General features: G+C 37.6%; 1 protein-coding gene across 1 annotated transcript in view; it reads right to left on the bottom strand.

Annotated features, from left to right (window-relative positions):
* LOC131940967 (calmodulin-regulated spectrin-associated protein 1) overlaps nt 1-1597 on the bottom strand; it is a 61391-nt gene extending 59794 nt beyond the window's left edge. The window contains exon 1 of the mRNA XM_059299912.1: nt 1388-1597. The gene's annotated coding sequence lies outside the window, so the exon portion shown is untranslated. The remainder of the gene's footprint in view (nt 1-1387) is intronic.
* Between the last annotated feature and the right edge of the window lie 22440 nt (nt 1598-24037).

Below are 24037 nucleotides of genomic sequence, written 5' to 3'. Positions count from 1 at the left end.
TTTAATTTTAATTTTTAGTTTTTAAGTCCGTTAAGATTTAACACTAGTTAAGACATAGACTGTCACTGTTGACTAGACATAGAATCTAATTAAGCTACTAGGTAACCAAAACTTTGTGTTAAAAAGGAATGTTTGATTACTCATACTAGTTAACTAACTACAATTATAGAATTTGCATAGTGCTCTAATGTCAATAATAACCCCAGCACTTCACAAGGTAGGACGTGAACTACACTGAGTGACACCACTCAAGAAGATAATACAAAAATTAAATAAAACTAATTTTAATAAGAAAGTCTGCTTTGTCAAATTATTTATTTATAAACATTAGGCCTACATCATTAGTCTTAGGCAAGGGTGACACCGCAGTCCAGGATGGGGTGACACCAAATTGCCTTTAATTTTAGTCTGTCATAGATATAAGCTTGTCATTAGTGGAGGGTGGTGACACCCTGCCCTGGGTTACCTAACCGGATGTCACCAGACAGAGAGACGTCACTGGCTAACCCTATGGCCTATCCCTAACCAGGTGCCTAATCTTTAACTAAATATTTAAAATATTACCATGGCTCTAACAAACTCTAATAGGATTGGCCTAACCTAACTAAATCTGAGATGACAGTCACAATATTACTATATCTACAAACTTGTTTGTTACAATTACAACCCAACAGTAAAAAAATTTTAGAAGGAAGAGGCTGTTTCTAATCTATTTATTTATAGTTATAGTCACTATTCTAGATCTAGATGTATAGATATAGAATAGATCTAGATAATCTAGTATTCTAGTAGTACTGTGTAGCAGTGGCGTAGCGAGGTCGGGTGTCACCCGGTGCGGCACTTAATGGCGTCACCCCCCCCCCCCCCCAGAGGCATAGAGACCCTTCCCGGGGACAAACTTTCAATTTGCACCCCCTCCCCTCAAGTTTTCGATTTGCACCCCCCCCCCCCCGTCGAGTTTTTCTCTATATATTTTACTATTTTTTACCTTGGTGTCATCCCCCTAAATGGTGTCACCGCCCCCCCCCCCCTCGCTACGCCCCTGCTGTGTAGCTGGTCGTGTGTTAGAATCTAGACTAGATTAGATAAGATCTAGAATCTAGACCACTAGTACTAGACTCACTGCTAGATTTCTAGTGCCAGTGCTAGACCTGAACTCTAACCTTAATTAATAATTAACTGTAAATCTAGAATCTAGACTAGATCTAGATAGAGATATTTAGATAGGCTCGATCTAGAGCAAACTAGTGGTTAACTAGATTCGTCTAGATCTAGATCTAGTACTCTAGATCTAGATCTATATCTAGATCTAGATAACTAAGCATATAAAACTAAAGATTTTATCTTGTTTCTTATTTTATATTTTCTTCTGTTTGAATACCCGTACCTGGTTGTCAACCACCTTCTAGATTTAGATATAGTCTAGACCTAGAAAGTCTTATGTTTATTATAAAGAATAAGACAGAATAATAAACGGTGCAAATCCATTTCTAAACGAAATCGCGATCACTGATAAATCATTTTTGTGTGTGATTTAGTTTTTAAAAATTATGATCCGATCTCTGTATAAATTCCAGACCATTGTGAAGTCTCAATTTCGGACTTTTATAACACTTCCGTTAAAATGCGCATGCGCATCATCATCGATAGGTAAAAATATGAATGGAATTTACACAAACCGGCACCGTGTAGAAGTGGAATCTGGATTTGTAACCCAAGGGAAATAAATGCCGATAAACTAAAACATTGAAAACCAACAGCTTATTACCTCCCTTAAAATAGATATTTTTTTTAATGGTTTGAAATTAAATAAGTTAGTTTACCTTCCATTTGTCTCTATTAAGCATACCAAGGTTTGGGCATAGATAACTTGATTTGGTTAGTATACCACCTTTTAAGGTTATGACAGACTCTTAATTTTAGTTAATAAACTTAGTATTTTCTTTTGAATATGAAATGTTTTTTAAGTTTTTATCAATATTATTTATACTTAAGAATTCAGAATATATAGGCCTTTTTTTTTTTTTTTTACTGAGTACTTTATAATAGCATTGTAATTACTATCATTTATATTAGTATAAAAAAAAAATTGAAAATAAAATCACCAACTGGCAATTTTAACCCTTTTAATTAAGTTAAAGGTAGTTTTTTGTTTTTTTTTATGTGAATCCATTTTGATCATTCATATAATTATGTTGGTATAAGTCTCAAGGTAAGGGTTAAATTTCTACTTACTTGATCAAGTTTCAACTGGATGCATTGAATTATGATATTTATTTATAGTTGTATTATTTGATGTTAACTCCTTAGTCCTATTACTTGCTATTTAACATATGGTATTTGCTGTAATGATTAACAGTCTATTAACAGGCATTAACACTTGTTTCAATTAGAATTATTATCTGATTATATTTATTTTTATTTAAATTTAATTTGTCTTTCTAACTGTAACTGAAGATAGCCTATTACTTTTTTGCATTAAGTAATTTGGCACATCAAATCAAAATGCTATAATAACACATTTCTTTTAATTTTTAAATAACTTTGAAATAAGCCCCACAAAACAAGATGTAAATGTAGTTTTAACATACAGTAGCAAATAAAAACAGAAGAAATGTTTGTTCTTTTGAAATGACATTTATTGAGTCAAATCCTTTGGATAAAAACAATCATTACAACAAGCATTTAAAGTTGTCTGTCTAAAACAGTAGACAAGTAAGAAAAAAAAACAGAAAATAGCATTTGTCATTATGTTGCGAAGAATAGTTGGTGAAGGGTGGGTGTTGGATTATGTTGAGTTGGAGATGGAGTTTGATAAGATGTTGATAGTTCAGTTGTGTGGAGATAAAAAAAACAAGAATTTGATTGAAATAGTATGGACAAAAATGCTATTTTTAAAAATTGATTCAGTCTCTTTACAAGTAAAAAAAAATCTTTGAAAATAAAGATATAAATTTTTTAAAAAACTTTACAAGAAAACAAAAAAAAAATAGGAAAATATGTGATAACACATATAAGATCCCTTAACAATAATCTACATTAAAGCATGAATTTGGTCTGTTATAATTAATTACAAGAGAAAAATGGATAAAAAGTTGATGAGCCAGAAATAAATAAAATAAATAAGAATTGCAAAGGGGGTTGAATCATCACAACAATTACCTGGCCACCAGTATGTGCTCAAAGTGTTTTATAATGATACACACTGGCCCAACACATAATCCACAACTGTTTTTGGCATCTTGGGAATGGATAGACAAACAGCATGTTTTTTAAAAATGAGAAGTATATTTTTTAACTACCTGAATGTTTTTTTATAGACAAAAAAAGTAGAAGGGAGATAACCAATTATACTTTTTTTTTCACTTAAGTTTCCTATTCAATAAAACAATTTAAAAATGAATTAGGTATTTTTATAAGCAAATTCAATTTAAAGTAAATTGTTTCTATTTTTTTAATTTAATTCCATATATTATTCTTGTATGTGAGTAAAACAGTTCACCGGTTGTCATCTCAATCACACAAAAATAATTTTATTGATTTTTTTCTGTTCGATCAACAGTCCATTTAGCAGCTAAATTAAATCAGTTAACTATTTTGTTAATGAAAATCTAAAATACTAAAATCATTATTTGGTTTTCTTAAATGAGTTTTTTCCAGATTAATATCCATTTTGAAACAAGTAAAGTTTCTCATTTCTTGTGTGAAACTTCCTTGTGAGCTGTGGTTTCAAAGCATGTCAAAATCAAGTTACTTAAAAAATTAATATGAAAAAAAAAACATGAAAAAAATGTTAAAAATTTGTTACAGTAATATCATAGATCCTGAGAATTAAGGTACACTGTACAAAAAAAATCATAAAACTATTAACATTGTAATATTGGAAAACTCACAGGTCAAATAGGTTACAGAAATGATGCAGGCGGGGTTGGAGGGGTGTCGACGCTTGGGTTACCCTCCTTGGTGTCACCTGACCAAGTGACTCCACTGATAATAAATCCAATTTCCATAAATTTTTAAATACTTAATTCTATTTAACATTATTTATATTACTATAAGCTTCAAATACATTCAAATGATTTGTGAAAAGTGTTCAAAAATAAAAATTTTAATACAAATTTAAACAAATTTTATAAAGTATTTTAACCAAATAACAAATTTATTCCTTAATAGAGATCAAGTATTCTCATTAATGTTCATTACTATGAACTATTTTTTAATGCTATTGGTAATACCTTTGACATAATTAGCATAGAAATGCCACACATATTTGTCTATCATATGAAAATGATGAGGTCAAACATTTATTTTTAATTTTACTTCAAAAGGTTTCTACTTTAGGCTTTCTTAAACAGACTTCATTCCACTTCACTGAGAAAAATATTTTTAAAATGTACAAGTAAAATTTGCGCTAAAACATCTCCAAGCAAGAAAAATCTGTGAGTCAGCTAAAAGGCATGTAAAACTGTGTGCCTTTAAAACTGTTCAGTCAATAACAACACCAACAAATAAGTTTACCAATGCTAAACAAATTACTAGAAGACAGTAACTTGTTCTTGAACATTTCAACAGCTCAAAATCACATACCCGTACATCATATATCAATACTGGAGACAACAACGTAACCGTATCAAGTTAAATGCTTTACAAATAACACACTATTTAATATAGTTTTTAAATATATTTTAAACATGTATACCCGATTGCTTTAACACAGCGTTTGAGATCTTGTATATCATGTGCATCAAGTAAATTTTATGAGGTAACACTTCAGTTCAAGTAAATTTTATGAGGTAACTATTCAGTTAATTCACAGGGTAAGTTTCACAAGTACTCAATATTCTGCTATTCAGTGGATCATGAATGAGTAGCTACAGGCTACACCACAAATGATCTGCGGTAGCAGTGTGTGATGAGTGATCAAAAGGACTTCAATTTCAATAGACCTTGAGGAGGAAGAAGAGCGGGGTTACACACTGGATTGATGCAAGCACCTAGTTGTTTCTGCGTTTAAATTTTCTTATTGAAAACTGAAGTGTAACAGTGTGAAAATTTTTTTAACTCACTCACTATGTACATACTTTGGTTTTTTGTTTTTTACAGAAGAATAAAATAAACAGTGGGACTAGAAAAAAAAAGAGAAGAAAATAAAAATATTGCTAAAATCATTAAAAAAAATTGCAATGAAATGGCGATTTAAAAAAGTTATACTGACTAGATAAAAAAAAACTTTACATCTGAACTGTAAACTATGAGAGCTGATAGCTAGCCTAAAATAAGGTTTAGTAAACAAGCCTGGTGATAACAGCCTAGTTCATCATCAAACTGATTCCTTAGGACAATAAGCTTTTATTTAAGACCGCTGTCAAAATAATGCAATATAAATTATTAGACCATGGCTCAGCACCCTCAAATTATTAGTTCTTTTTTTGTTTACCAGGGTTATACAGTCACAGGCTGTACTGGGTTAATAGGCTAGCACACCATGACCACCTAACAGGGTTAAATTGTCACAAATGCCTTGGCCAGATTTCTCAGCCTTGCAAGTTCATCAGCTCAATCAAAATTTTATGTGAAAATTGTTAGTACATTTGTTCAGAGTTATCAAGCACTACGCCACAAGATGTGATGCAAACTTGCAATGTCCAAGATGTATGTTTCAGTTGATCAAGCACTGTGCAAGATTTACGAGTGAGGTGATCTGGCAATGTGCAAGATTTACGAGTGAGGTGATCTGGCAATGTGCAAGATTTACGAGTGAGGTGATCTGGCAATGTGCAAGATTTACGAGTGAGGTGATCTGGCAATGTGCAAGATTTACGAGTGCGGTGATCTGGCAATGTGCAAGATGTACATTTGAGTTGATCAAGCACTGTGCAAGATTTACGAGTGAGGTGATCTGGCAATGTGCAAGATTTACGAGTGAGGTGATCTGGCAATGTGCAAGAAAAACTCCACTTTGTCCCTGCAGACAATTCCACAGCTGTTGCACTTGAATGGGTTCTGGTTACTATGGTAACCCATGTGTACAGTGTACATGACACAGTCCTGGAAGTACAGGCCGCAGTAGGTGCAGGAGTACTCCTCCGGCTTGGCCATCTTGGCCATCTTAGGGCTTGGTCTGGACATTGGGACCTCTGGCATTAGGTGGCTGGTGGGGGGGATGAACGCCATGGGTGTTGGTGGGATTGGGAGAGGCAGAGGTGGGTTCATCATGACTTGGGAGGGGTGGGGTGTGGGGTAAGGGCGTTGCGGGTATGGGAGGGGCTGGGCGTGTTTGAGTACATTACGGTTAGGCTGCACATTGCTGGTTATGACCGATGGCATTGATAAGCTGGTGGATGGTTTAACCGGCTCGGACTGTATCGGGATGGGTGGCGAATCAACCGGCAAGGGGAGGGAAGTAACTGGATTGACGGGGTCGTGTAGAAGCTTCCAGGCCAGTTCTGTACCTCTTCTGATAGCAGGCGGCAAGGGTTTCTTCCTGTTCTGTAGTACAGTGTTGATCATGTCCACTTGGTCCACTGCCTCACCTTGACCTTTACTGATGCTCAAGGGAAGCTGTGTCTCTGTTTTGTTATCTTCTGTCTTACTGTCATCTGTGTTGCTCTCTGGGTTATTCTTCTCACAGGGCTTGACCTCTGAACTTTGAACCTCTGCTGGTTCTTCTTTCTGGATTTTATCATCTTCCACTGCTTTAATCTTTGAATCCTCTGGCTCGTTGTTGATGATGTTCAATACTCTTTGCAGTTTTTCAAAGTCAGATTCCTCATCGCTGTCGTTTTCAGTTTTCTCTTCATTCAGCTTTTCTTCATGTTTAATCTCATCTTGTTTCTCTTTTAACTGAGATATCATCTCAGTCTCGTCATTTTTTACCTCATACTCATCTGTGTCCTCTCCGTCACTTCTCTCCTTGTCTGTGTAGTCATCATCATCATCTTTCTTGTAATCACTTCTTTCCTCTGTAGTTATTTCTTCAACAGAATCAAGCCTTTTGAAACAAGTTTCTTCTTCCTCAACAACTTTATCTTTCAACGCCGACTGAAGTGGTTGAAACCTTTCAAAGTTGATCTCCATATCGGAGTCCTGTTCATCACTGTCGAGAATGTTTGAACTGTTCTGCTTTTCTTGTAGCTTCAAGCAAAACGTATCAAGCTTGTATGCCTTTCCTTTTCTGGATCTTTTTCTAGATGACGTTTCTTGTGTAGGAGCTGAAGGAATCTGGTTTTCGAATGGTCGTTTTCGGCTGTCAGGTTCCGGAGATCTCCGTGGAGATCTGTCCAATTCCTGGTTATCTTCATGGTCGCTGTCTAACTTCTGGGGTGAGTTAGGGTTACTGAATGTGGTCGGCGAGACAGATTTAGGCTTAGTCAGGTCTAGAGGGGTTTCTTTATTACCAACAGGTACGGGTAAGATTTCTTCGTCTTTTAGCTGGCTTGCGTTGCTGTCACTGCTGTTGTCCCCATTGCCAATGACATGACAGCTGCTGTCCTCGTCGTCTATCGGCAGCTGGTTCTGTCTGGTGAAGTCGCCCAAGTTTGGCAGCAGCCCTGCTTGCGGTGACGGGTGGCCAGGTAACCCAACATGGGACAGCATCGGCCAGAAAGGCATCATACCATGAAGCATTGTGTTTATACCCATCGGAGGCATGCCAAACAGCTGGCCTAAATACGGGTCGTTTTTATCTTTTTTCTGACATCTTGGACCCCGCGGTGGGCCGCGTTTGGCCACAATTGAAAGTCCGCTGGATTCCGCGTCTAGACCTTGGGGCAAGCTGCCGTCTTGGTTAAGAACTGTCGCAGGTTTATGGTTGTATTTCCTGAGGTGAAGCTTCAGAGAGTGGCAGTACTTGGTGGCGTAGGTACAGTTGGAGCAGCGGTACTGGTACACGTTAGTGTGGGACTTCATGTGGGAGTTCAGCATGGATTTGTTGACACAGGAGTAGTTACATTTGTTGCACTTGAATGGCTTGGAGTTGAAGTGGTTCCGCAGGTGGTATTCCAAATGGTGTTTGTACTCGGTCACAAACGGGCAGTTTGGACACTGCAGCAACTTGTCCTCTTTTATGTGCATGCGTGCGTGCTCCCAGAACTTATCCTAAATTAGAAGAAAGTTTAACATTATGAATACTTCATCAACATTAAATAACAACTGAATGAAATTTAATACAAAAGTTCAACAATGTTATTTTTAAAAAGCATTGCTTTGAAAGAATTCTGATATTATCAACACTAAAGTTACAGAACATCCCTTTACTACAAGCTGACATCAGTGTCTGGTGGACTCCGGGTGGATGTCCTACTGAGTGGGTGGACACCCTACTGACTTCCTCTGGGGACATCGACTGACTTTGGGTGGACATCCTACTCCACCCCAACGTTCTAGTCAGCAGTTATGTCCAACATGCTTTCCCACATCACAATAATTGTAATCAGTTTAATATTTATGGTTACAAACCTTTTCTGTGGTTGAGAACTGGCATTGCTTGCATTTGTAAACTTTAGGTCGGCCAGGCATACTTCGTCTAGAGCTATCATCAGAATGGAAGTCTTTGATGTGGCGCTTCAGTCGGCCCTCTGTGCGTGATGTGTAGTCACAATGCGGGCAGTTGAATTCAAAGTGGATGTTCATATGGGAATCAAACTCAGATTTTGATTTACCTGTTGGAAAATTGTAATTGATTAAGCTTTGGATTTGAGATTTTAAAAATAAAGTAACAACACACGAAAAGTGTTTGTAACTAGATTTACTAGTAGTTTTTTAACAAATATTTTCTTGCTACGTAATATTTCTTTACAGTTATATTATCATTTCTTGTTGAGCTCTGGTGCATTCCAGGTAAATAAGGAAGTTATCAATACTACTACCTACAATTAATCATTAATTAATGAGTCATTGTGCAGTGTAATAGTATATAACTTGAAAACAAATATGGCAATTTAAAAATCTCTAGTGAACTAGACTTGATTAATAGTTTAATTATTAATTGTCAATGGCCATTGGTGGGACACATTTAGATCTAGATCTATAAAAAATTTAGGTAAATACTAAAAAAATAGGAATATCAAGTTATTTGTTTTAGATGTTAAATCTAAATCTAGAGATCTAGATTATATCAGTGTTAGCACTGCATAGATCTATCTATTTTCTCTAAGTGTATCAACTTCAAGTATCAAGAGAATCTAGATCTAGTCTAGATCTAGAATCTAGATTAGATCTAGATCTAGCTAGTCTAAAATTTAATTATTAATCTTGCCGTGTATGAAATCCATTGTTTCCTTTCCCCATGACCTTCAGTAGTGACAACTGAGTATCATTTTAAAAATAGAATAAAAAATAAAACTTGATCTATCAAATTAATTTTGGCGTGTCAGTAATGAAATTAATTTGTTAGTATTTTATCATTTCCAATTTTTAAATCTCAGTTTAAAATTATCATGTTTTTAAATGGGGGAAGAAACGACCAACTCTGCCGGTGCATTCGCACACTTGTTGCATTAGCTCGGGTGTTTGGTCGTTATAAATTATTCGCATATTTAATGAGAAACAAAATCCGTACATGACCTAGTTTTTAGAGAAACAGAAAAAAAAGCATTTTTGAATTTCGATCTAAATTCTAGATATCCACAGTGGTCACATAGATCTAGAATCTAATCTAGATATCATAGTTTACTGTAAGATTTAACTGAATCTGCGTTTTTGAACAAATGATTTGGGGTGTATTTGAATTCTTCAAATTAGCGCATCTTTAATATTTTTTTGTGACGTTTAAAAAAATCGATATCATATGTAATGGGTTTTTTTTTCCTGCCATAGAGACCAATCAGCGAGGCTGTTACATTTTTAGCAGTGCTGGTCTAACAAAAAAAATCAATATATTTGCTGCGCTCTTGTGACTTGTGACTGTCTGACCCGTATTTTTATTCCATTCTTTTTCTAGCTAGGCCAATGCAAAAATTTAATTTCAGTAAAACAATATAATAGTTACATATTTGGATAGGGACTGTCAATCTGATTACAGATCAGTTTGAATTTTCAAAATCTGACCATAAACAAAAAAGTTATGAATTTTTTTGTCATTAAAAAACAGCAGTTTTTTCAGACAACCGGGGTAGACCCTGAAAGAGGAAAAATACTGGGAGGGTATGGACCAAATTTTTAAGAGTTTTTCACTAAAAGTGGTATAAAAGCAAGCAGACTTCACCAATTGATGTCATTTTATGATATTTTGTAGATTTTTTTATGCCGAATCCAATGATGCTATTTTAAAAAGTATCTTTTGATTACATAACAGACTTATTTCATGGATTATGTAATACCCCCCTTCAATTTTTTTTACAACATCTGATAATCCGTGTGATAAGAAGTCATTCTTTAAATTAAACACTGTTTTAAACCATAATATGACATTTGTATATGCTGAAGCTAATGGTGATATTTAAAATGGTCGAACATTATTACAAAACTATAAAGGTCAGGTTATGTAATTCGCACCTTTTGCTCATAATTTACCATGTATTTATTTTAAAATCTCTTTTGCTCATTGTCAGTTAACTTAAGTGAATAGCCTACTTAAAGAAAAGATAACTAATACAGTTTTAATACAAAGAGAAGGATGCTTTAACAATAGTATATTTGTGATGATGTAACTTCTTAAAATATGTTATGTAATCTATGTGCAATCGTACAGGCCTACTCTATTCCAAAAATATAGGCATATCTTATTATATTTATATTTCTTGTTACTTTAAATGTCATACCATTGATACAACTTTCTTCTATAGAATTAGCCTAGTTACAAATGTGTCTTATCAGAATCAAGGTGCTTTATGACAAATTTGTAATATTTTTAAACACAAAAAAATTGCTCATTTTTACAATTTTAATAACATAAACATTGGAGGAAAATTGTTTTTTTTTTAGCTTGTACAAGGTAGTGTAAGTTATAGGTCTATAACAGATTTATATATGCTCAATGTTTATGCTAGTAGTAAGCTTGTGTATTTTGTAGGCCTACCATAGGCCTATTACATTGGGAAAAAAAGCACGTGTTTGAGTGCTTGACTGTGTGTAGTAGATGCTAGGCATTTTTTAAAGTTTCCCGTGTCTGCCTAAACACGGAGGCGTTTATCACCATCAGCATTTGCCTAGATTTAGTTCAATCAGACGTGGGTAACCAGGTTTTCTGACCAACGAATTTTATTGCCGTATTACGTAAACACGAGGCAAGATAGGCTAGTCGGCCAACCCGATGAACGTGTTGGACGAATGTTATGTAATTTTAGAGACAAAAGTCTTGCAAGATTTCCTGATCTATGCCCGAGGGTTAGTAACATCAACTCCACAAAGTGAAAGGGGGAGGGAGGTGGGGTATGAAACCACCGCGAGCCGCTGGGGTACCGTACGGGTGTTATACAACATCAAAGGCGCCGACCCTCGGCTTGTCGCGTCACGGAGTAGTGGGGGCGGGGTGAGGCTATGGATGTTACATACGGTGTTACAATTGTTACATACCGTGTAGGGTGGTCAGTGACTCCCCATACCCACCCCATCCCATTTTGGTCGATTTGGCAAGCTAGTAACCTCCACGTTGTTACGGATTTTAAAATTTTTTAGTCAACCGAAAAAAAAAGAGCCCGGGGTAAAATTTAATTTATTTTTTAAAGCCATTTTTACGAAAAAGTAATGTACACAATAATGAAACGTTACGGCACGCGAATCACGTCAGCATTGTTTGGTCGGGTCGCAGCTATCCGGATTAATTTCTAAAGAAGATTAATTTTGACGATTAGTAAATACTATTACGACTTTTTTTTTGCCGTTTCAATGGTTTAAAACAAAGTTATGAAACATGCCTGTCTACTTAAATATAAAATAGCAATACCCGACGAGTCAAATACGGGAACACACGTATCTATCTTTAGAAATTGTTTATAGTCTCATCCAATCGGATCAACCGCCTAGCGTCACGTGACCACACACTCGGCTGTGCTACACGATGTGTAGATCACGATTCAGTTGGACGGCGGCCGACGCGTTAATTTTTATTTTCGTTCCGTCTTAAAATGTATGGACGGCTTTATTATGAGGTGTTATAATACATGTCATACATTAAAATAATCGGCGGGATTTTAGGAATACAGCTCAAGGTTCAAATGTAAAATAGGTCAAATAATAGACCGGGAAACTTAGTTCAACTTTGCGGTCCGATATCTCCTGAAGTATTTAACTTATTTTGACCACGAACCTTGAGCGTTGTACGTCTACATTTAATCTGTTCGTCTGCCAAATTTGATTGTTGTAGTACGTAAACTCGATACGTCTATAAAAAAAATTGTAGCGCGTCATATTTAAAACACAGCGATTCGAAGCACAGCCGAGCGGTTCAGTCGGACAGCGGTCGGCGCGTCATGTTTTGATTTTCGGTCCACTTCAAAGTCTATAGACGTCCTTATTATAGGGCCTAATATGACATATCATACATATTAATAAACGTCGAGATTTCAGGAATACAGCTCAAGGTTCAAATTAAAAATCGGTTCATTAATAGCCCAAATAACTTAGTTCAACTTTGCCGTTCGATATCTCCAAAAGTATTTAACATATTTTCCCCAAGAACCTTGAGCGTTATACGTGAACATTTAATCTATTCTTCTACCAAGTTTCACTGTTGTAGTACGAAAACTCAAAGAGTCTATAGACTCTAAGTAACACCCCTCTTTTAAAAAGGTGAAAAAGCCTCCCCCCTAATCGGCACGTCGCCGCGGGGGGTAAAAAATGCGATTAAATCGGCGATTTCTTCAACGTCTGAAATAATAAAGAAATCAAACTTATACAGTTAAAAAGGTTGTTCAATTACGAACAGAATGATGTATAACATGTTAACATAAACACAATAAAAGCATGCAAAAAACAGAGTTAAACATGCAGGGGGTAGGGAAAAGCCAATTTGTCCGATTTTCTCGGCAGCGGCATTGGCCTAGCTACTTTTTCTGGCTCCTAGTAGAAATAAATATAGACTAGGTGATATTTCTAATATTACTATACTATCAGTGGACAACCAAAAGAGACATCTCGTGTAAAAAATATAGATATTGGCGATGAAGGCCCTGCAAGTGTTGCTAACAGTTTAATATATATATTCCCCCCCCCCCCCCCCGAAAAGATGCCTGGAAGAAACTCTGCCTAGATGTATGTATATAACGGGGGTATATTTGATATCTTAAACATCCCCCCCCCCGCCCAATAACTATTAGTAAATATCCCCCACCCCAAGGGTCATCCATAAATGGCGTCACGCTTTTTGAACGTTTTTTAATTTTACCTTCCCCCCCCCCCCTCAGTCACACATCACAAAAAGTCAGACCCCCCCCCCCCCATAAAATGACGTCACACATCAGTCTACAGCCCCACTCAAAATTGCAGTTGAATTTTTCTTAAAAGTTTGGTCTGAATTCTGTCAACATAGAGTATTTTAATAAATTTCTATTCCTATTTATTAAAACGGTTCTCTAAAACACGAAATAACCGCTAAGGTTCGTTTTCTAACATTGCTTTTGTTTTATAATGCAAAAGTGTGACGTCACAACATCTGAATACCCCCTCATCGCACACCGTCACAAAATTACGGACCCCCCCCCCTTTCGAGTGTGACGTCATTTTTGGACGACCCCCAAACAGTGTTTCTTCCAGACTTTTTTCTCCGGGGGGGGGGGGGGGCACTTGAAATTTTCGGGGGGGGGGGCGGTAGACTTTCTTCGGGGGGGGGGGGGCGGACACTGTTAAAAGCATATATTTTCTATATAAATTATATACATTTCATTTCGTTCGGGGGGGCGGTAAAAAATTTTCGGAGGGGCTTTGGCCCCCCCCCCCCCCCGAAGAGATGCCTGGAAGAAACTCTGCCCCCAAATCCCAATATGATTTTAGGAATTATTTTATAATATACATACCTGAGTAGCTACATAGATGGCAGAAGAAGATATCTTTATCTTCGCCCGATTTTCCGAGTGAGTCGAAATTCGTTGGGAGGGGTCGCATGAAGGGGGACCCATGCAACCCCGGGGACCCATGCAACCCCATATCTGGGGTCAGTCCAGGAATGGGGAATCTCCCGCCAAAATCTTTTCCAAAGGGAAATCCTGAGCTCGCTATCGGGTCGTGGTGACCTTTGGGTGACCCAAACTGCAGACGCTGACCAACGGGCGGGGAGGCGAAGAAGGGGTGGGGGAAGTGTGGCGGGTACGTCATGGGTGCGTCTGGTGAGGGTGGGGACATGGGGGACCTGGCTCTGGAACCGGGGTACGGGCTGATTTCGTCACATCCGTCATCTGAAAGGACTTCCTTCTTCGCTACAACGGTATCGTCTTTGTCGCCGGAAGTCGTTTTATCACCAGAACCGGATGTTGCAGAAGGGGAATCATTGGGTTCTTCAGTTTTTGAAGAGGCTTTGTCTGATTCGGGACTTTCTTTTCTGTCATCTTGGTCTAAGTTAGATTCAGAGAGTTCAGTGTTTTTAATCTCTTTTACTGGGATTTCAGTTTCTTTCGGTGTCTTCGGCCGCAGAGATGCTGGTAAAACTTGCGAGTTCCATGGCGGTTGTTGTAGGGTGGTGTTGTGGGGTTGGTGTTGGGTGTTCAATGGTGGTAGGATACTGGGTTTCCCTGCTGACGGGCTGTAGAGATTTGGATGATGCTGATAGTGCTGCTTTAATTCTGAGCTTATCTTCGACGGCGACAGCATACCTTCTAGCAGTCGTGGTTTGGACTGCGGGTCTAAAGATTGGTGGTATGCCATTCGAGGATATTTCTCAGGGGACATCATCCTTCTGTTGTGTAACGTTGGGCTTGTGGTGTTTTCAAGGTGTTGACGTACATTGTTGATCAGCTTGTTTGGTGTTCCTGCCTCTGGGTTTTTCTGACCGTGGTGTAAGCCTGGAAATGGTGTCTTGTGGTCTAATCTTCCTCCACTTGTAATTGTCTCCCCTTTATCCCATCTCCCAACATTAGCGATGGTGTCCCCTTTATGGTTATAATTATAGAAATTATTCATCGCCTCCATATGGTAGATAGGGTTAATGGAAACACCATGATAGTCTTTTCTTTGGACACTCATACTTCTCATAACTTCAGTTGGTGAAGTCTGTAACGCTAGTCTTTCAGTAAACTGAGGATTAGCTTTCTCATTTTGTCTGTTATTTGAATGCCAGCTGTTATCAGGATCAATTTCAGACTTGATGACAGTTGGTTCTTTTTGACCGTACATCATGTAATTGTCTTTGATGTTTCCCCTTCCGTGCATATACCTGGCTTGGTTGTAGTATGCCTGTTGCATCTCTTCCTGGTATATCTGGTTCTGGTGTCTGTAGTACAGTGACCTTTGATCTCTAGGAGGGGGTGGCAACACCTCTTCAGAGTCGGAGTTAGCATTGTGTTCACTAGGGCTAGTGAGTGTGTTCAACTTGTCCAAGTTCACTGAAACGTCTTGAGGAACCCTAGGGGTTAGCTTACGTTCTGGTATGTTTTGGTTTTCAACATTGTTTTTGGTGTTAGGTTTTTCTTCCGTGAAGGAGCTGTCACTTCCTTCAACGTCGCTTGAATTAGGATCACTGATTGGTGTAGTTTTGTCTTTATGTGAAGATCCGATGTTTGTGGTGTTATGTGGGAAGTAGACGGATGATGCATCTGGAATTTGATGCTGGAAAGGATGGGGTTGGAGTTCTTGTGGGTAGTGATGGAATTGTGCGGGCTTGTCTGAATCGTGTGCGGGGTATTTATCTGTAGGTGAGTACATCTGGTCGCCCGGTCTTGTCTCACCTTGAGGAGCAGGGGCGTACCCGGCGTAGTTGTAGTTGTGGGGTGGGCGGTTGGTGGAGCTGTGGTGGTAGTAGTAGGAGGGTGTGTCTTGTTTGCTGTAGTAGCCGTTCATCGCCATGGGGTAGTGACCGTGGGGCAGCAGGCCTGGTTCTGCTAGTGTTTCCATGGTAACAGTAGAAGCATGAGATGACGTGAAGGATAATGCTGTTGATAAGTGGGCTGCTGTTGAGTGATGAAGCTGTGTTAATGATGGAGAGTGATGGTCTCCATGATGGTATCAGATCTGCTCACGTGACCTCGCTGGCCGGACAGTTCTGAAGCAAAGAGATGAATAGAGTTAGTCTTGTTTTGTTTAACTTTTTTCTCTAATATGTTATTATTTTTATAACATCTTGCAAAACAAATAAAAAAAGGGTTGCGTTTTTATTAATGGGGCGGGAAGCGGTTAGGCTTAGATTGTTGACTATTTTTTTAGGTATGTACGGATGGCTGTTTAACAAAGGATCAACAGCTCTCCCAAATGAAGACATGTTATTGTATGAACCAGTACACGGTCCCTTAGTAGAGTAAATCAGGTTGGTGTCACGAATCATGTTTCTACAGAATCTTAACCGCTTTATGTTTTACAATATTTCTAACCAAGCCATAAAAGTGATACAAACTTAACCACAATAAACTTAGATATAAATACAAGTATACCACAGAAGAGTAAAGTAGGCACATAGTGAATATTTGACACTGAATAAACGTCAAGACACTAAGCCGTGGAAAAAAAGATTCAGTCATTAGAAGTACAGCAAGTAAACAAGTAGATCTATGTGCTATCTCTGTGTAAAGGTGATTGACCCCTTGGTCACTTGGAGTGACGTCATGATAAAGGGAAGGGGGGAGTGAGATATTTAGCTACACGGGGGAAGGGTGTGTTACGGGTCATTCTAGCTGGGTTAGCCTGAGTTTTATTTTACAGGCGCTAGTAAAGCAAGTTAGTTGAATGAATTATTTTTATAAGTTAGGATAGAGGAATAAAGACTTACCTAATTATAGCATCGTTATGCTGCTTTGTTATGGCCCCTTGATAGTCGGGGTAATGCTGCTTTGTTATGGCCCGTTTGTAGCCGGGAATCACGTAATATATTGGGTACTAGTTGTAGCTGACACTTGAATAAAAAACTAACCCCAGTCTGTAAATATAAACACAACTGAGTAAACTACACTAATCTACAAAAAAAAAAGAATACAATGAAAAGAAATGTTAATCATAGTATTTTAGACACCTGACAAACTGGAAACCACAGTCCGTTTTGTCCATGAAGTTGGACTTGTTGTCTAATTCCTCCACCATAATCAAAAATTAAGAACGAAGAAGAAGAAGAAGAAGATAGTATTTTAAAAACAATTACAAGACTATTAATCTAGAAAAAAAAACATGAAATGTATACTAAAAACATATGAAAACCAAATTACCCATTGCGAGTTACGTGTGTGGATAGTTTCTGCTAATCCTCTAATCTAAATTTCCTAAACTAAACACTTCCTAAACTAAACACTTTTTTAACCCTAACTCTAGTTTAAGCACTCTACCACCTAAACTGTACTCCCCGCTAACATATCTAAAAACTAGTGTGTTGCCCGCTAAACGTGTCTATCTGAGTGAAAATTCTTGTTATGAGTTGAGGTCATGTTTTAGTTTTGGGTCTCCGTGTTAGAATAAGGGTAGGGAATTATTTAAAAATCCTAACGATACATCGACATACAATACTACCGCTTATTTACATTTTTCATATTTTTTTTCAGAGATTACACTTGTATTAATATACTGCTAGTACGGTTGTTTATTTCTGGAAAAAGAACCACGTAAGCAAACGTAAACAAATACGGTCACGTGATGTTACGTTACGACATGGTCAAGGAGTCTACCCTCCGTGACCTTTGACCTGTCCAGCTAGTGGATCAAGCCTGGCGACAGCGGTTATTTGTGTTGACTACTCGCCACTTCACCACTGAAGTTTGTGGAGATAAGATCACTCGAGCGGATTTTTATCTCCCCTGAACATAGACACATCTTCTGATAACAAAAACAAAATTGATGACAAAACATCTGAAAAATTCGAAAACTTTTCTATCGTCATAGGTCAGAGACCTTTAAACAAGTGAAACTTATAGGCAAGGCATTATAAAATTAGAATGGGCAATGTTTCAATGATTAAGGTACCTTCAGAATAGCGAGTTATTGGTTGTGGGTTTGTTTTTGCTTTTTTTTTGTTGCAATACAGTAGTACGCCTATGTGTATGACATAGGAATAGACAACGGTCAATGTTAGACAATAAAATTTAATGAACAACAAATATAGACAGTAGTGTGATGCTCGCCGGATTTGAAACCACCCCCCCCTTCCCCAATCCATGTTAAAAAACCGGGATAACACATATCTTTCCACATCCCCATACACAGGTTTTAACTACACCAATCATGTTGAAAATATCGTTAATGATAGGCGAAGCACATGTAAATATTTAGTGTTATATACAACAACCGGGATAACACATCTTTCCACATCACACAGGTTTTAATTACGCCCCCCCCCCCCAACCATGATAGGCGAAACACATGTACGTATTTATTGTTGTATCCAACAAACACCAGGATAACACATATTTCCATACCCCCTCCCCCGCCCACACATTTCACCTACCCCCCCCCCTCACCCAACACACATTTTACCTACAAACCCCCCTCCCCTCAAGAAATCGTGTTGAAAATCGTCACTAAAGGCCATGGACATAACCTATTTATTGTTACATACAACAAATACCCCCCCCCCGAACGTGAAGCCCAAATCCCCCCCCCCCCACACTCACACACACAAAGAGAGCTCTCGAATGTAAGCTCGGCCTTGAGGCCTTCTACTTATTGACTCGCACGTCGGTTATCAATTAACTCGTGACCGGTCTCGGCAGGCAGGTCATGACGTAACCGGTTCACCTGACCCGGTTAAACAGCAAGCGTAGCCGGACATTCGTTTTATAAGAACCTGTCAAATACACGATAGGCTTGTTTACTTACTACATATACACGCTGTTTTTTTATGTATATATTCTAATATTTAGTACATCTTATAAGTGTGTGTATATTTTTAAACGTTTTATTAGAACCTGTCAAATACACGATGGACTTATTTACTTACTATTCCACGTTGCTATTTATGTATATATTCTAATATTTAGCACATGTTATAAGTGTGTGTATATTTTTTAAACGTTTTATAAGAACTTGCCGAATACACCCTGGATTTCTTAATAACGAATGCACATTGTTTTTAAGTTGTTTTTTTTTATATTAAGTACATCTTTATACGTTGCTATTTTTAGCATTGTTTTTAACTTTTTATAAGAACCTGTCAAATACCCGCTTGACTTTTTTACTTATCCCCCACGCTGTTTTAGTATATATTTTATCATTTAGTACATCTAATACGTTTTTGTAAGTAGTTTTTTTTTTTTAAAACTTTTTATAAGAACTTGCCAAATACACGCTGTACTTCTTAAAAAAACAGTTCCTTTTCAAGCCTGATGACCAAGGGGTAGATGAAGTAGAGTTGGGCATAAATGCCGAGACTACATAAACAAGTAATAAATAAAAATTTAAATTTAGAAACTAGAAATATTTTACTACTTAAATAAAAAAATGAAAAAAAAAAAAGGTAAATCTTAAAATATCTAATAACTAATCAAATCCCTTAGGCTTTTAACAGTTAATAACATATTTATTGTGTACAAAAAAAAATAAAAACGTATACTACATTCTATGAGATTTCAGTAAAAAAAAACAAAGTGAACAACGCATGACTATGTGCGATAGAATTTCATTGCGTTTACACGAAGCGCCGAACTTTGCCTTAAAGCGGACTTCTCTGACATTAGCATAAAACATGTGTGCCGGTGGTGTGTACCAAGTGGGGGCCTGTTACGTCACGGAGGTCAAACAGAGTGTCAGCGATCTGTTGCCCATTTGGATTTCTCTCCCTGGCCAGTCCCGCGTGGGTCGGGTCAAGTTCTTGCATAACCCGCTAACCAGGGGGTCGGTAGGGGGGATAGAAAGCATATGGACACCCAGGAGTTTTTTTTTGTTGAAAACTCGAGTGACCAACCGACCAATACACATTAAAGAGTGGAAAAATAAACACATACACGGTCGACTTGACGCTAAGAAAGCCAGTCAAAGACTAAAATTGTTTTTTGTAAATACAGGGAGGCAACACCGCAACATTTCAATTTAGCAGTAGTTATCCCCCTTATCATACGGATCTAAATTAAAGCTGTTTTTAAAATCAACAGTTTTCAAAGGCCCATGAACACTAATTAATAACGCCTTATTTAATTTTATCCATTGTGCAATGGGAAAATTAATGTTAATTGTGTGTTTCTATCTAATTATTTTTAACCATTGTATTTATATGGACTAGGCATTTAAGGATTTTCGCTGAAGTATTTTATCCGGTGAAGAAAAATACACGGGGGTTGTTTTTAATAGGGATAAGTTTTGATTGAAGTAAAGTTGATATTTTAAAATGAAAATGTAAATTACTGAACGTAGAAGAAATGTATTTTTTTTAAATACCTGTTTATATTTTGGTGAAGCCCCGTTTTCTACTAATGATTATTTACCCTCATTCCGCCTTACATATGATTCATAACTAGTATACCATGCCATCATATATATATGTATATTATACATGAAATATACTATATATAATATAGTAGGTAAAGCATATTTATGGTATTTACCATTTGTCCGTCTTGGTAACAGAGGCGTAGCGATCCCTCCCGGCGCCCGGGGACAAACTTTCAATTTGGCGCCCCCCTACCCACCCCCCTATATTTTTTATATTTATAATTCAAAATAATAGCTAAAATGAGCTTATTTTGGCGGCCCTATGGTCGGCGTCCGGGGACATATGTACTCCCCCCCCCCCCCTCTGCTTGGTAAAGCTATTTGATACAACTATCCCCATCACCCCACCCCTGTCATCACGCACACCTCACCCTCCCCCCTACTGACAGAGTGACGAAAGACTGTCTAGGTCAACAAACAGCTCGAGGTGAGCGGTGTAACAGGTCTGACCAGGTTCTCATGCGCTCACTCGCGGACTCTGGACTTTGAACTCGGTGACGTCATCAACGTATATTTACATACCGTTCCACCTTTTACATCCCTGAATCAGCAACAGCTGCGGTTCGAATACACCTAGCACCTGCTCTACAATTCTAGTATACAAAAAAGGTTTAGCTCTACAAGTATCAACTAATTTGAACATGACGGCAAATTGATTTTGTAGACATATAATCATTCTATTGTGACATTAACAACACACGTTTTTTCAGTTATTTTTTAACTAAAGGTTTAAAAGCTATAAATCACTCATAAAAGTGTTAGTTTAATACCTCTATTAAATAATACTAAGTAAAAATTATTTTAATCTAATTCTTTGTTCACTTTATTTTCTGGGTTTGTATGTGTATCGTACTCTGCGATGGTAGATTTTTAACCCCAAAGTGTCCAAAGGCTGTAAATATCCAAAAATGATTAAAACGTTAATTTTAACCCTCAAGTGTGCAAGAAAACTTAAAATATGCAAAATTGTTTTTAAAAAATTGATTTTTAACCCCGTAGTGTCCAAAGACGGTAAATATCCACAAATAATTGAAACGTTAATTTTTAACCCTCAAGTGTACAAGAAAACTAACCAAAAATGTTTTTTAGATATGATTTTTAACCCCAAAGTGTCCAAAGAAAACTTAAAATATTCAAAATTGTTTTTAAAAAAATGATTTTTAACTCTGAAGTGTCCAAAAAGTGTCAGCCTCGACAACAACAAAAAACATTCGCCGTAAAAAATACAAAACTCTAGCGATGATTTGTTTCTGAGCAGTTGGTCAATATTATCGCAACATGCCCGTGTGAGGGGAGATGGGAGATAACCGGACGGCAAATGTAGGCAGAGGCGACAAGTTAACACGGCAAGACCAACATGGGGACTATTTTCTGGTGTATCGTTCCGCTGGGTTCGCGTCGCTGCGTCAACATAACCTTAGTGTCCACTTTTCTAGAGTTTTCGTGTGAGCTGGAATTGTGACGTCATTAACCTTGGGTCTAGTGGCAGAAACTCATCCATGATTACGGCGGTTTTCTGTGGTACGGTTGAATAAAAGTACAAATGTTTTGTTTGATGTATGTGTAGATAACTGTAGATGTCAGCATATTAAAACCAGTGAATGCTCCACTGGGTAGATGAAGTAGAGTTCATGTTTCGGCATTTGAAATAAATATGTGGTCAGCACTTTGCCCAACCGCCTTTACTTTCCTTAACATGAATTTGGTACCCATCAGAACTGAGTGGACTCAGGGACGTGGGCGTTCTACTGATTTGGACCCGTATTTGAACTCGAGACCTTCAGGTTAGCAGCCTAGCGCTCTACCGCTTAGTCCATGCCGTCCCATGCCCCCCTACCCTCCTACAAATGGATGGCCAAAAATATATTTATAAGCATGTAAATAATATGTAAGGAGTACATGAAACATGCCTAGAGTGTATGTTAAACCTTAATACGGGTGTATGTGAAACCTTCATACGGGTGGTGTGGTTGGTAAATGATGGCGCTCCTGTTTTTTATGACGAAAGGGGAAGGGGGTGGGGGGGGGCATGTTTAAAATCCTGGCGTCTTTGATGAACAACCACCGAGCACACATTTCATACCACCAGCATGTTGGCAGGGTTGTGACTGGTTGGTATACTTGTAAAAAACTGTTTTACGAGATATTTTAATAAGAATGGAAATGACTTTCGTCAAATGGTCAACAACGTCCTTCTTGTACATTGACCCCTACCGCGGTCACACGAATCAGAGTTCATTGACCGCGGGAATATAGATATTACACATGGCTATAAATATCTTATGTACACACAATGTAGACTGTTACTATTTTTAGATATATTGTTTCGTTATCTTTTTATTTTTTGGTTCTTTACATTTTGAGCTTATCAAAGCGCGAAATATTTTTTTGATACAATGTGGACTTTTCTTAGATAAATCGGAGATTGGAGCTTTTTAATTAGCACAATTAAACACTGAATATCTTATTATAAAATGTACATTCGCCATTTTCAAGAATTTTCCCAGGAGGCATAGTAGGTTTACAAAAAGAAAACAAAAGGACATGGTAGGGTTATAAAAAAGAGTAGAATAGAGGGTAAACGAAGCTTTGTTCGCAGTTACGTAACCTGTAATCGATCAACTTGTCTCTTTTCAAAGACTAATTTCACACATCGAATTCAACCGCGGCCAATACCACAACAACAAAACGCCACCCGGTGCTCTTACCCGCTTTCTGAACTGGGAAAATAATTCAAATATTACGTCAGAACCCCTTGTCAATATTGGACCTCCGACAATTGGTCCCAAACAATGACGGAATTAGCCCCGAGGTATCACAGCCGTCGTGTGAATAGTTCCCACCCTATTGTCACAATTTGTTTGTTCCGTGTGTGTAGTCCCGACAATTTATTTGCCTTTATACGTTTGAGACACCGACCAAGAATGTTTATTACATTTCAGCACTAGTTTCCATGCCGACGCAAGGTCTAGATAAATATTTCACATTTTATTTCCGATATGAAAATCGCAAAGTTTGACGTCATGTTGAGAGGGGGGGGGGCATGTTTGCTCAAGCGGAACGGCCGGCGAAGTGCCCCACGGTCATGAGTCAGGGGTGGTGGTATGTTAAGAGTAAATAAGTGACCACCCGCTTATACGGGGGGTGGCCAGTGACAAAGACATTGCAATTTTTATGGACATTCCTCAGGGATGGGAATGAAATTATATGACTTTTAAACGTATAAATCGCATTTTAATTTGGGAGCCTTGTCAACATCGAATATAAAAAAGAAAATCACTTTTTTTGTTAGCTTATGTATGAATCGATATATTTATACATGTATATGATTATAGAAAAGCTTGAACGACATATTTAGACAAAATGAATGATTATGGAAAAGCTTGAAGTACCCGAAAAATTAAATATCTGATATTAGCGGCATGCTAATAAAGTAACTCAGAAAAAGGTTTTTTTTTAAACTATCTTCTAGAGTCCCTTAATAATGTTTAGCTATGTAAAAAGTTCTAAACAAATTAGTTTAAAAATTAAGACTGTGAAGGATACATGT

This window comes from Physella acuta, unplaced genomic scaffold (assembly GCF_028476545.2).
Source record: "Physella acuta isolate Inbredline_101_S28 unplaced genomic scaffold, ASM2847654v3 ptg000336l, whole genome shotgun sequence".
Lineage (NCBI taxonomy): Eukaryota > Metazoa > Mollusca > Gastropoda > Physidae > Physella > Physella acuta.
Note: the sequence above shows the minus strand (reverse complement) of the source record. Positions and strands in the feature narration are given on the sequence as shown.